Raw genomic sequence first — 13,116 nt, 5'->3', positions numbered from 1 at the left:
TGATGAGGGACAGCGGAGGAAGATGGCACCCATCAGCTCCCCTGTTCCTGGAGAAGTCCCTCAGCAAACTGAGATCAGCAACTAAGTCTCCCTGTTGCAAGCCCCCGGGACCCTAAGCCACTATTCCCAAGCTGCATCTCCACAGCCATCTGTTGCATGTCCCTTCGAGGGCAGGAGCTCAGCCCCCTTTTGCCCTTCCCTCAGTCTACCAGAGCTGAGCCTACTGACCTTCAGAGTTCTAGGCTCTAAGTCAGGTGATTGCAAGCACCCATGGAATTTGGCCCCTCTGATTCTCAAAGCCAAATGCCACAGGGATTTCTACTTCCCCATAGGCTCCCTGGTATGCTAGTCTGTTTCTTGCCCCTCTCCATGCCTGTAGCTCTGGCTGTCAGACACATGGGGTTTGGGACTCCCACTGAGTCCTTGCCCTTTCTACCCTTTTCCATGTGGCCTCTTCTCTACATTTAGTTGTGGAGTTTGTTCAGCTAGTCTTTGGGTCCTTTTCTGGGTTATTTGCTCTGATGAGAGCAAATATCTAGTATCCATGGGATGAGATGAGTTTAGGGTCCTCCTACTCTACCATCTTCCCCAGAAGTTGGAAAATAATTCTTAAAACAATTGAGAGAAACTCACTGAAGCTCTTGATGTGTAATATTACTTTTGGACCTGATTGTTGTGCACTCTGGGTTAATTTGCTAATTAGCTAATTTAACTACATTCTCGTTTAGTTTTTTCATCTAGTAGCCTTAGTGTTTGTTTACATTTTCTGATTAGGTTGGATGAAGATAATTGTTAATAATATCTCCCTTGTGATCAACTTGAAATGAATGTAAACCACTTGGAAAATGCCTTTTCAGAACTTGTTGAACCCAAAGTTCTTTGTCCTGTAGCAGACAATCTCTGTTAAATTTCCCAAAGTCTTATCTTGTGCATCTTCAGCCAAGCCTGATGACTCGAGTTCAGTCTCTTTGCAGACTTCCACTTGTCCTCCATCATTATAACTCCTTTCCCTCTAAATTCTAAACTCTTTTTTAAAATATAATTTACTGTCAAATTGGTTTCCATAGTAAATTCTAAACTCTTTAGCAACTTGGAAATCCAATTTTTGCTGCCTTTTCCTCTGTTACTCCTCTAAGCTTCCACTCCTTGAGTCAGAGTAGAAAAATACCTCTAGGCAGAATCCCAGGGCTATCATGAGACTCACATTACAAGTTTTTCTTCTCTGGAGAATCATAGTTTTGTACTGCCTGTTGTTCAATACCTGAAAACAGTTACCACATCTATTTGGCAAGTTGTGAAGTTTTTTACAGCACAAATGACAAACCTGCTTATACTGCTTGCTCTGTCAAGTCCAGAAACAGACATCTTATTTACTTTTTGTTATGCTTTTTTCATCGTGTTCTTCTTTTTTTCTTTCCTGACTGAATACACTTATTTATTTTGGTTGAATACATTTATTTCATTCTTTTTTTTTTTTTTTGGTGTGATTTGAAATCAACACTCTATTTCCATTAAAGAGTGGTCATTTAAAAAAATATATATTTGCCTAATATTTGAACCTTTATTTTTGTAACAACATCAATAATTAACGAATATATTTAAGATTGCTCCCTCTAAGAATGTGATTGTGAAAATTGAGGCATAAATATTGGAAAAGAAACTTCTGAGTCACAATTTAGAATGCTATTATTTATACCTAGAAAATCTAACAGAATAAAGTAATTTATTATATCTAATAAGATAACTTAATAAGCTGGCTACAAAATTAAGAGTCTTTCTGTATACTAAGACGTGTATTGGCCCCTGGCAGAGGAACAGCAGCAGCCCTAGGTAGACTTCCTTGGTTCCCCTCAACTTTGACAAATGCCGTCGGGATAATTGAAGTTCTCCAGAGGGAGGTGAAACCCCACCAGGATGAATAGCCTGAGGTTAGGATTGTAATCCGGATAGCTCAAATTGATGAACAAAAAGGAACTGCTGCTGCTGTGCATAAAATACAGTAGGCTGGCATCTATGTGGAAAATGCTTTCTTTGATATCATACTGCTTCTGATTCCCCCTGCCCCCCTTTGGAGGTGTGTATATGTGTTTAAAAAAAATTTCCTGTTGATTTTCCTGGAAGGATAAGAAAGATTATCTTAACACTGGTAGAGAAATCTTGGAAGATGCTAAGGCTTGGAGAGATAAAGGTTAACCAAGATTCTTCTACTGTCTTGAGGGCTACTCGCTAGCCTTCAAGATGTGATTCCAAATTGAATAACTAAATCTTTGGGGAAAGTGTCATCGTCATTATGTCCTATGAATCATATTGGTAAGAGAAGGGAAATGGTTCCTTAGAAGAAACATCTGTGAACAGGAAAGGGTGATGTTTTTCTAAAGGGTGGTAGACACTGGCTCTGTGAAAGTATAAAGAAGAGATACTTTTTAAGGAGAGGGAAAAAAGGCAGCTGTCAACTCAGAGAAGCAAGGATAACAAATGAGTTGTCACTACAGAGAGGTGATCTCTGGGAGAAAAAAAAATGACTTTCTTTTTCCTAGGACTGTGGGCAGCCTTTTATGTACCGTGTAATTTAAATTTTTTCTCCAATGTTCCAATTTCTTTATTTTACCCTTCTTGTTTCTGGCATACTTCTGTAGCCTGTGCATTAGCACTGCGAGCAGTTAACCTAATGAGGAGTTAAGGAAAGTGCAGTCTTACCCAGCTTGTGGCATTAAAATTGCATCAAGAAGGACAGTAGGTCTCAGTGAAGCAAGGGAAGCCCAGAACAGCAGCACTCTAGCCCAGAGTGCTAAGAGGATGACTTAGGGGAGGGCATTGAGACAACTCCCTACCCATTTGTCGAAAGCACCAGAGAAAGGCAACACTTGATCCAGGGAAGGCTAACAATTGGGTTATATAACAATTTAAATAAGTTCATGAATATCTTCTTCTTTAATGTAATTTTAACTTCCAAATGCTGTAAGATGCATATTAACATCATTAACGACAGCAATAATAGATAATATTTACTGAGTGTTTGGTATTTCTATACTTTGTGTTGTACTTGAGTTATCTCATGTAATCCTCGAAAATGATTTATGAGGAAGTTACTACCATTTTCTCAGATGAGGAAATAGAGTTTTGATGAGATTAAGTGAGATTAAGTAACTTTGGTCATGCTTACGCATCTAGTTAATGAAGTAGCCAGCATTCAAATTCAAGTACCTGATTTTAGACCCTACCTTTTTATATACTCCGAATAAGCCAAATATAGTGAGTACCGATATATAGAATAAATAATACAGCCTACAGCACAGTCCCATGGATAGACATCAGTACTTCCAGAAGTGATCTTGCACACTGGAATTTTATATCCTCATGAAGTAAGTAGAGAGAGTGTTTTCTGGAGGTAAGGTGAGCTGGGCATTCTGTTTTCTGTCTGCTAAAACAATAGGAATTCCTTTCTTCCAGTCAAAAATATTAAGTAAGTCAAGGCCATCTATGAGCATAGCATACTGGGCATATAAGGTCTGGAAAATAAACACCTGCTGTACCGGGACTAAGGCCATCTAATGGTTTTTACCCAAACAACTCAAGGGAGGATATCTCCTCAAATGTGTTTTTGAAGTACATGGTGTTTTATGAAAAAAATGAAGATAATAAATGCTGCATATTAAAATGTTTGTGACAGGTGCATTTAAAGTCTTCTCTGACCTCCTGCCCCTAAGTGTGTTCACATGACAACTTCCTTGAATAAATACTTAGTCTGGAGGCTATTCTGGAAAGCAGAGGTCTCTGATACACTTGGTAACTATAGTTACAGTTGTCTCTTCTTTTCCTGGAATGTAAAATAATATATCATCATCTCAGAAGTCATTTTGAAAGCCTTAATGAGATAAACACTCATTTTTCCTTGCGATATTCTTATTGTTGAGTGCTAGTCATAATTTCCTTCTCTTAATGATAAAAATGATGTCTAGCCATAAAGCAGAAGCAAGATGTGAATGCTAATGTCTTACAACTTGAAGAACAAATCTATTAATTAAAAAAGTATTCCAAGGAAAGTGTTTTTCTTGTCATTATTAAAACAAAATAACTAATTTATTTAATTAATGATTATTCTGGATAATGATTATATTGAGTTTTAATTGGCTAATCCATACAAACTTGGCAAAACGTTAATACAAAACTGATTTTTTAAAATGTTCACCAAAAATTGAAGTGTTCCTCTCAGCTTGGAAAAGCAATTGTAACACGTGGAAGAAATGGGAAATTAATCCAGTGGCTTGGTAATGTGAATCATTCCCCTACTCCCTGATGTCTCTTGTGTCTTGTGGGAAGGGACTCTCCTCCAGGGGCTCCGAAGGAAAAAGGTTAACAAAACTTGTCTCTTCAGTTCTTATTCATGAGAAGGCATTTAGGAGGATATTTTAAATTTTATTTCCTCAGTTATACTAAAAGGCATATCTATAGTAAAATAGAAACACTTTAATAAATATCCTTCAGGATAGATTTGCCAATCTTTCCTGTTATGTCCAAGGTATGGTGTTTCCCCCACAAAGAAATAGAGTACTTGATATGCCAGGCAGAATTCTTTTCCTACTTAGTTTCTACACCCATTGCTGAGGTCTGTGACTTGAGCTCAACTTGGGCTGGGAAACTGACTTGTGTGGGTCCTGGATGCTGTCCCTACCTTTTTATCCTGTTGTGAACATGATGGGTAACAAGAAAACACACTGGCAAAGGCGTAGGGAATGATTTTGGCTGCAAATTTTTATTTCCTAAGTAAAATTTTGTTACTCTGTTCGCTTGTACCTCACCTTCAGAATTTATTTCCTTATGAATTCTGAGCCTTCTTACCACTGTAGGAGAGCCCCAAGTCCAAACATTAAAGAGACCATGACTGTCATCACTACTCCTTATTCTTCCCTTTAACCCAGGTCCACAGTGGTAAGAGCAAGTTTTTTAAAGTGACACCAAAGCCAATAATCAAGAGAAAAAGATGAAGTAGATTGAAGCAGGAGCTCAAGAACAAGTGACAAGGACTGCAAACAACTTTTGGTGTCTGTAGCTTGTCACCATGTGCCAGCAGATAGGTAGCTCACACAATGGGCCAGATTGTATTGAAGAAAAATAGTTGAAATGGCCATTTTTCAACTAGTGGTGTCTTTTAGAGGTGTAACATATAAGAGCAGGTCTACTGACTATATATTTCAACAAATTGCTACATAATTACTTGTACAGGTGACTTTTCAGTATTTTATTTGAAAATAAACATATTGACTTATCAGAGAGTGAGCTGCTTGAAGGCAGTGCTGACTCATATTTATTATTCTGTCTAAATCTATCTAAATATCTAGATATATTTAGATATCTATCTAAATCTAAAATAGTGTAAGCATCCTTGCAAGGCTGGAGAGCTCTCTCTTTCTGCCCCCCTCTCTCTTTATATGTATATGTATATGTATATGTATATGTATATGTATATGTATGTATATGTATACATGTATATGTACATATGTATATACATATGTACATGTATACATATATACACATATATGTACATGCACATATACATGTACATATACATATGTACATATACAATATGTATATGTACATATGTATATACATATATACATGTACACATATACATATATATCTGTACATACATATATATATGTACATATATGTATACATACATATATATACATGTACATATATATGTATGTATATGTAATTTCTATGTGTATGTTCTATATCTATATCTATATCTATATGTCTTTATCTATGTATATATATCTGTTAATCTCACCAGGGCTGGTGAAAGAGAGAGAGAGGGAAGGAGGGAGACATAGAGGAAGGGAGGGAGAAAGAAGGAAGGGGAGAGAGAGAGAGAGAGAGAGAAAGAAATATACAAACCTTCCATATTTTCCTCCCTGTAGTGATGGAGTGAGAAAGAGATTTGCAAGACAGCTGTGTTCTTGGTTGCATTGAGAAGTTATTGTTCATTCTTTGGTGGCTGTGACTCCTGCTCCAACTTTTGGACACAGGCTCCTTGTGGACATGCAGTAAATCCAACATTGCCTTCACCCTGCTAAAGGATGCTTAAGTTCTATCAGCTCTCCTAGACACTAAGATTCTTAGAAGGCTCTTCCCACATCTTTTTGAGGTGGTGGTGAACTACAGTATTTTGGGTTCTGTACTGAGTTTTAATGTTGAAGGAGTGGTTTACCTCTATACCACCAACCAATGTTTTGGACACCACCTGAGTGTCATATAATCCAACACAGTTTTGATGCTGTTCACTCAGAGGTAGCATTAGATCCCACAGGCTCAGTCCCGGAAGACTGCTCTCTACTTCACATGCCAGTTGCAAGTCCAGGTTGTTGGATGTGCTTCTGACTGAATGGCTATAAATTAGAAGTTTCCATGACCCCTTCCCTGGTTTTGATTAATTTGCTAGAGTAGCTTTCAGAATTCAGGGAACCCATTAATTCATTATATTACTAGCTATTACATAGGATATGAAAGGATGCGAGTCAACAGCCAAATGGCTAGCCAACAGCTAGCCAATGGACTAGCTTATTACATAGGATATGAAAGGATGCGAGTCAACAGCCAAATGGAAAGATACATACAGCAAGGTGTGGGGAAGGTGCAGCAGACACACCACTCTCCCTGGTTCTCCTCATGATCACCAACCCATAAGCTCTCTGAACCCTCTCCTTTTGGCTTTTCATGCAGGCTTCATTACACAGGCGATATTTATTAAATCATTGGAAACTGGTGATCGATTCAACCTCTAGTTCCCTTCCTTCTCCCTGGAAATCAGGGGGTGAGTCTGAAAGTTCTAACCCTCTAACCACATGGTTGGGGTTCCCTAGCAACCAAGCCCCATCCCTAGGTGTTTCCAAAGCCACCTCATAAACATAAACCCCATTGCGGTGGAATGAGGCTTATTATGAATAATAAGATGCCCATTTCACCTTTGTGGCTCTGAATCAATTTCAGGAACTGATGACAAGAGACCAAATGTTATAACAAAAGATGCTTCCATTGTTGTTATCACTCAGTTCCAGAGGTTTTAGAAGCAGTGAGCCAGGAACCATGGATGAAGACCAGATATATATGAGAAATATATTTTGGTCACCTGAATGAACAAATATATATGTCCAAAACCAAACTGTACACAGAATAAAACAAAGTAGAAAGACGAGTTTATTGCGAGGTTTTTGACCTGCAAGCTGGGAAACTCAAGGCTACAGGAGCTGTGAGTTCTGGATTGCTCATGGAATAAAGGGTTTTTATGGGGTGAATGTGGAAGTTATTTGGCTTTTTCAGCTGACTGGTTGCCTAGTAGTCGTCTTCTTTATTTGCATTAGGGTAACTGAGCCAGGGGAACAAGGAAGTCCAAAGATGACGTGAGCAGACTTGGTGTTTGAAGACTGGCTGGCATCCGGGGGTTGACTGGCATCCTCTGCTGATTTCTGAGAAAAGCTGCAAATTCCTGAGAATTATGTTAGGTAAGGTTAAGTTTTATTGTTCTTTAATGCACCTGTGTTGGCCAACTCTGTTTTTGTCCCCAACATAAATGACTCTGTCGTAGTTTTGGTTCTACATACAATTCTTATAAATATCACACTCTGCAAGGTGGTAGGTTCTAATAACAACACCTTCTGCAGCCTTCAGATCTGATCACTTGCAGAATTCATATTCTCCATATCTTGGGAATGGGAAAATTGAAATTTGGTGGCTGGCGGTAGAGGTGTGGTGGTGGTTATGTGGAGTTTTGCCATAATGTCGTCTCTGAACAAACCTTTCAGAAAAGTTTCTGATTCTGATATTTGTAAGTTCTCTATTCCTAAAATATGGACCATGTGTGCCCAGCATAAGCTTTTGTTGTCAAGTCCTGGAAAATAAGATCCTACAAGGCATCTGACACTATCCTGTTCATATTATATGTCAGAGTAACACTTGAAGTAACATGTCTTCGTATTATTTAATTCTTATTAGTAGCTTGGTTGTTTGTTTAAATCTCATTAGTAGCTAATTCATGTAATTAACTGTAATTTTCCAGGATGGTCTTTTGGTAGCTTACGAGTATAGAAATGTGAAATTTCCCCTAAAGAATGATAAATAAATTCATCACTTTCATCACTGACATATGGTCTTTAATGTCAATAATCTAATAAAGGTCTTAGGTTAGACTCATAAAAATAAGTAAAGATTAGAAAATGAGACCTGTAGGAAAAGATTAAAGGATCATTCAGAAAAACTGAGAGCCCTTTCACTGATAATCTTCATTTTTCTGATAATAAAATAAGGAGAATGTTGGTCACCTTCATAAAGGAGAATTATTGTTCTTCATAAATAATAGAAGAAAGAGTAAATAAAGTGTTAATTTTAACACTTGAATGGGTCAGAAATTTCACCCAGTTGGAAAATATTAAGGATTACTTTAGAAATGAAAAATTTAGAATTATTCTTTCTGGATTAAGACAGGACAGCTTTCTGATTTGTTGGTTGTGATCTGGGACAGGTTAACTAAAGCACGTGGGCAAATCTGATCGCTTTAATAAAGTTCAGTCAACTGTTTAATCTTAGAAACCCTCTGTCATTCTTAGAATGGCCTCTGGAGGTCAGGGTTGAGGCATGGTGTGTTGCTGAGTTCCCTAGTTCAGTCTTTGCGGTCAGAGTACCACAAACACTGCTACTTTTGGTTCTCCATCTGGTATCACTCATAAACTCTAAGTTTGTTTATGCATAAAAGATAATTCAACTAAGAAGCTAATGTGCAATATTCTGTGTTATTGGATACTTGCATATCTTTCTAAACGTTTTTAATTTATACATTTAAGTAAGAGTCTGTATTAATTTCTGTTAAAATAAAGTAGTTAGGGCTCAAAGAACATTAAAAAAAATCTGTTAAGGTCTTGAAATATGTAAAGACTTGTAAAATAATACATATTGAGAATGAAGGCACCTCAAGTTTAAAATAATAGGATTATTTTAATTTTTCTCACGTTCCTAAAATTTAGGATTGCAATCATTCTTTTAATTCAAAAGCATTTGAAAGCTCTCCAAAAAATTTTAAAAAACCATTTGGAATGAGGTAGAATAATTTACCATTATTACTGTACGTTAGTGTTTTTATTAGCCCCGACTCCGAGAATGGCAGGCAGCCAAAAGACATCCATCCTCCCCCGAGTCCCTCCTGTGCATCCTTACTCCACAGTCCAATGACTAGTGAAGGCCAGCACCTAGGAAGGGGGGATTAGAGGAAGGTTCTATATTTGAGAAGCTCTTTACCAATTTTTGGAACTACATGTTTTCCTATTCTTTTGCTATTTTCTGCTTTCTTCCCATTTATACTTATTTGTGTTTAAACAATGCTCCCGGCTATCCTTGAATATTTTGGAAAAATATGAATGGTAGTCTTATATTTTCAACGTCTAAATGTGTAAAACATTTAAACATCTAAACGTCTAAATGAGTTGCTGTATTTAATTATATATTGTGTGGTAATAAATATGAGGATGATTGAGCTGTTTCCAGATATTATTCACTTAGAAAGAGTATGCCCTGGTAATTCTGGTAATGCCCAGGCTTTTCCGAGTCCTCTGAGTCCCTTCCCTTTTCCTGCCCTCATTCCCAAACCTTATTCTTTAAGGCTCCAATGTCTTCTCTGTGAAGGTTTCTCAAATTCCATCATGTGAATTTCACACCCCTTTCTGGGTTTACTCACTGGATCTTATACATACCTCTGTTAAAACTCATGCAGTGGCATGTTTTTAAGTTCTTCCATGTTCCTAAAATTCACAGTTACAAACAGCAAGGTAAAGAGGATATCAAAACATTTAAAAACCAGCAGAGTACCAGCGTTGATCAATTGGAACAGAGACCAGCTTGAAATAACACTGGTATGGTGGGGCTTAAAAAGATCTCTTCAGGCTACCTTCTGAGCTCATTAAGGGCAGGACTTCTGCATAACTTGGTATTCTTAGGACCTAGCACAGTACTTGGCATTTGGTTGATCAATAAATGTTTTATGAATAAGTGAATGAGATATCAAGAAAAGTTATTCATTAATTCCGGTGTAGTGTGAATTCCAGTGAAGTGTGAGTAGTGACTTCAGGATTGCCTGACACCATTTAATGTCAGACATTAGGTTAGCTTGTGTTGTTCCTCATATGAGGTGATCCTAATGACACATTCCACAAGATCTATGCGTTGAATTATTGTGACAGGCGATCTGTTCTCACACTTTCCTGGTATTTTTGAGGGACAGAATGGGTTGATTAAATTGGATTTGTGAAAGAACAGATAGTAGATAAACCTGTTTCTCAAAGAAATCAGTCTGTGATGCCATTTAAAAAATAACCTGTAATTATTTAAAAGATATCGAACATTTTGAAAGCTGTTATTCCTCATAAGTTACTTTCACGTATGGTAGGATACATACTAGATGAGAGTCATTCTTCATTTAATGTTTATTTATTGTGGAAAAAGATTCTTTGGATACAGTTTAGAACTATTTAAATTGAGGAAATAAGTGTTCAGTTTGCCTCGGGGTAGCAATTCTTCATAGACTTTTTTTTTATAACCTTAAAGTAGAGACAGTACATGTCATCCTGGTTTCCAACTATCTTTCCTGTGATGATTCCTTTATCTTATTCATTGGGATGGCTTTAGTTTCTTTCCACTTTCTTCTAGCAGTTGAAACTTTCTTCTTAGCAGAGTGGTGGTTCCTTCTCTCCTACCCTAAGCGATGCACATTTCAACCCCACAGCACACGTTGAACTGAATAGACTCAATTTGCTCCTCTTAGACTGACTCAGGGGAATAAAGTTTGGGGCTAGTGCTGGTCAATTTGAGGTTAATTAGACCTACATAAAATAATTATTTACCTCTGCTTAATATAGTGCTTCTAAGTGATGAAACCACAGCAAGGATTAAAGGGCATGAGTTTTGTCCCTCCGGTTAAGTTAAAATGGAAATCAGGGTGGAGCTATAGGAAGCTTTAATCTTACAGTCCAAAGGTTCCAGCTTTCTCCTGGGAGACTGTGTGATAGCAGGCAAATCTTGGAACTTCTGGCAAACCTTTTTCTCATCGGAATTATTAAGCATTTGGCTTAGCTCACCTCTAAAGTGTTACATGGCTCCAAAATTCTACAATTTTTAAAACATTTTTTTAAGTTTATTTATTTATTTTGTGAGGGTGGGAGGGGCAGAGAGAGATTGGAAGGGAGAGAATTTCAAGCAAGCTCTCCCTTGTTGATGAGGGAGCATAAGGCAAACTGATGCCCTGCAAGCCCCCCTCCCCCAGGTGGGATACGCGTGACATTCCTTAGGTGCTCCTGGCTGCCCTGAAGCTAAGAGAAGGAGAAAACAAATGGCTAACTGAGGAGATCACAGTCATACAGGACATGAGTCTCCATCAGTTTACATACGTCTTAGTAAATGACAAGAAAAAGGCAATCTTATCAATAGCCTAACCTCCAGAAACCTATAGACTCAGTTTCCTGGAGCCTTAACATCACCCTCCCCGCCATAGTGATGTGGGCAACAAAGACAAGAATGGAATGGTAAATAAGATTAAATTTCCTCATAACCTGCAGCCCATTGACGAATACTTGAGATAGGCAGAGTAAAACGTTCCTCCAAGAACGCTCTATGGTCTTAATGCTTTGCTAGAGAAAAAACAACTTTAGCTTGACAATAACTACGTCTCAGGTATCTTATTGGTCCTCTTTAACATAGAAACTCCTTTTGGAAACTTCCTCTTTTGCCTTTACCTCCATAGTACATAACCAGCCACTCTTCGCAACCCCAGTGCAACTCTTATTTTCCCATGGGGTCTGTCCTCGTGCTTTAATAGACTCACCTTTTTTTTAAATTTTTAAAAAGTTTTTTAAGTGTTTATTTTATTTTTGAGAGAGAGAGAGAGAGAGAGAGAGAGAGAGAGAACGGGGGAGGGGCAGAGAGAGGGGGAGACACAGAATCCAAACAGGTTCCAGGCTCTGAGCTGTCAGCACAGAGCCCAACATGGGGCTCGAACCCAGGAACCGTGAGATCATAACTTGAGCTGAAGTTGGCACTTAACTGAGCCACCCAGGTGCCCCAAAATTCTATAGTTTTTTAAAAGGTAACTTTTCAAAGGTTTGGGAGTTGTGATTAAGCAGGTGTTGAGGAGGAATGTTATTCTGCTCTTTAAGATCCTTTTAGCTGGACTAAGAATCAAATTGATGTGAAACAGATTAACAAGAGAAAGTCAAATTTAGAATCCACACAAACATGAAATTCCAAAGATAGTGAGGCAACATGACACTCATATGAGATGAGGAGAGGAGTAGGGTCTGAGGATACAAAGGGGAGAAAGACCATTAGCAACAAAGGTAAAAGGAGATGTTTAAAAAACAAAGGTTGTCCAATTATGCAGATAAATTTCTTAGGGAAAGAGGAATCTCTGTTTATAGATCTCTGCCTGATATAGGCTGGCAGCTGATGGAGAGGTAAAGAGCTTTTCCTGAATGTGCCGGGTTTTGACTGCTTTTAATGAAAAATAATGTTCATGCAAAATGAACCATCTTGGGGTGGCCTGCCCTTGGCCCCTACACAGGTTATGAACTGAGCATGTTCTGTCTGCCCAAAAGCCTCCCCCTGGGCTCTGACTCTCTAAATGTTTGCATTGTAATAACAGCTGGCATCTCCTCATCGCACAAACTGTCCTTTTCATTCCAGAAACGGGAGCTCCATGATGGTTTTTGGAGTTACTCCCTTTCAATTACTGATTGATTTCAGGGCACTATCCCCTTCTAAAATTATGCCTGGCACATATTCAAAGTAAGAGAATTACAAATTTGCTTTCTTAAGACGTCAATGTGAGTAAGTGTGCGATTTATTCTTCCAAAAGTGAGACCAAGACAATAGAAATTAGCCTGAAACACGAATGCAAAAAAGATGAAAATGATGATGCTTCATCTTAAAAATTAACATCTGCTGTGGTATTGAGGAAAGTGCAAGTGGAAGACTGAGCTGCTTTTCAGAGCCTGAGTCTCGGTGCTTTTAAGAGTGCTCTTGGGGGGACCTCACATGTCCTCCAGCTTGCAGATACTAAAGCCCAATTGTCTTTCTTCC

The 13,116-nt window shown here is 38.1% G+C and overlaps 1 protein-coding gene across 4 annotated transcripts in view; it reads left to right on the top strand.

Moving 5' to 3' along the window:
* SLC13A1 (solute carrier family 13 member 1) overlaps positions 1-13,116 on the top strand; it is a 233,236-nt gene that overhangs the window by 14,120 nt on the left and 206,000 nt on the right. For 3 of the 4 annotated variants that reach the window (XM_042970999.1, XM_042971009.1, XM_015540691.2), the window contains exons 1-2: positions 6,985-7,249; positions 7,362-7,502. The gene's annotated coding sequence lies outside the window, so the exon portion shown is untranslated. Of the gene's footprint in view, positions 1-6,984; positions 7,250-7,361; positions 7,503-13,116 lie in introns of those variants that run through there. The other variant, XM_042970994.1, reaches the window with a different exon arrangement.

Source organism: Panthera tigris, chromosome A2 (genome assembly GCF_018350195.1).
Source record: "Panthera tigris isolate Pti1 chromosome A2, P.tigris_Pti1_mat1.1, whole genome shotgun sequence".
In the NCBI taxonomy this organism is placed as follows: domain Eukaryota; kingdom Metazoa; phylum Chordata; class Mammalia; order Carnivora; family Felidae; genus Panthera; species Panthera tigris.
Note: the sequence above shows the minus strand (reverse complement) of the source record. Positions and strands in the feature narration are given on the sequence as shown.